This window comes from Myotis davidii, unplaced genomic scaffold (assembly GCF_000327345.1).
Source record: "Myotis davidii unplaced genomic scaffold, ASM32734v1 scaffold1619, whole genome shotgun sequence".
In the NCBI taxonomy this organism is placed as follows: Eukaryota; Metazoa; Chordata; class Mammalia; order Chiroptera; family Vespertilionidae; genus Myotis; species Myotis davidii.
The window spans coordinates 203,375-204,731 of NW_006290598.1; positions in this window are offsets into that span (position 1 = coordinate 203,375).

The following is a 1,357-nucleotide window of genomic DNA, read 5'->3' on the forward strand; positions in this document are numbered from 1 at the left end:
GAGAATCTTCAGGTGCAATGCACAATGCATGTATGACACCTGAGAAAAGAGGAAAGATGGAGGGAGGATTGGGAGGGATGAGATTCAGGTTGCAACACAGTTCTGAAAATTTCAGAGTATCTAGGAGATAACTTAATTTTTGTTAGAGATAAGGTAAAATTATTTCTATAAGTTTTAGTTTTAATTTTTACATATAGTCCAAGTCACACATCTTCCTATAAAATTATTATCCCTTTGCATAGATTTACTTCATAGTCTTTTTTCTGCTGCTTAGTCTTGGAGAAACTAAGATGGTGGCATAGGTAAACACCGGAGTTTGCTGCCTCACACAACCACTTCAAAAATGCAACTAAAAGACAGAACAGACATCATCCAGAACCACAGGAAGGCTGGCTGAGTGGAAATTCTACAACTAGAAGGAAAGAGAAAAGCATACCAAGACTCAGAGGAGGTGCGGTGCGGAAGTAAAATACTAAGGTACAGAGGCGCACACAGAGCGGGCTGGTAGCTGAGGGTGCGATTGTCTTTTTCAATCAGGAGGGAGTCTCAGGCACTGAGGTCCAGTTCCAGGTGAGGCTCTGGGGACCCAGGCTCATACGAGAGAAGCAGGACTGTCTGGCAATGGTAGGAACCTGAGGGAAACTTTCTCTCGAAGGTGTTTGCAGCAATTGCCGGGACACTGACAAGCGGGGCCTCTGAGGGCAGCCATAAGTGCTAGCCCCACCCTATTGATCCCTTGGGACCCGCCCTGCCCAAGCCCTGCACGGAGGCTTTTGCTGGATAGCCTCAGGCAGAGGCTAGATTAGCACCTCCCTAGAGATCCAAAAGCCACTGTGCTCAGCGGTCGGAGTGGGACCATCCAGTTTGCAGCTCCTCGGATCCATAAAGGACATACTCAGGGAGCAGACTCAGTGAGCACCAAAGCCCCATTGAAGCAAGTCTTGCCCCGGAGGGGTGTCTCCAGCACAGAAATTCTCCCGCTGAAGACACAGCTGATTCTCACAGCCAATTGGCCTGGAGGTCAATCCCTCCCAGTGTTACCTACAACAATCAAGGCTTAACTACAACAAGACTGTGGACAAAGACCACAAGGGGGTGCACCAAGAGTGTGCTCCTCAGGTAATTGGGGAGGCTGAACCACTGGGCCCTAGAGGACAGTTAGCACAGAAAGCCACATAATCAACAAAGGGAAGCATAAAAAATGCAGAGACAAAGAAACAGGACACAAATGACAGAAATGGAGGAAAACAAACTACTGGATATAGAGTTCAAAACCACACTTTTAAGGTTTTCCAAGAACTTTCTAGAGGCCATCAATAAATTTAGTAAGACCCTCTAAAAGACAGGTGAGACCGCC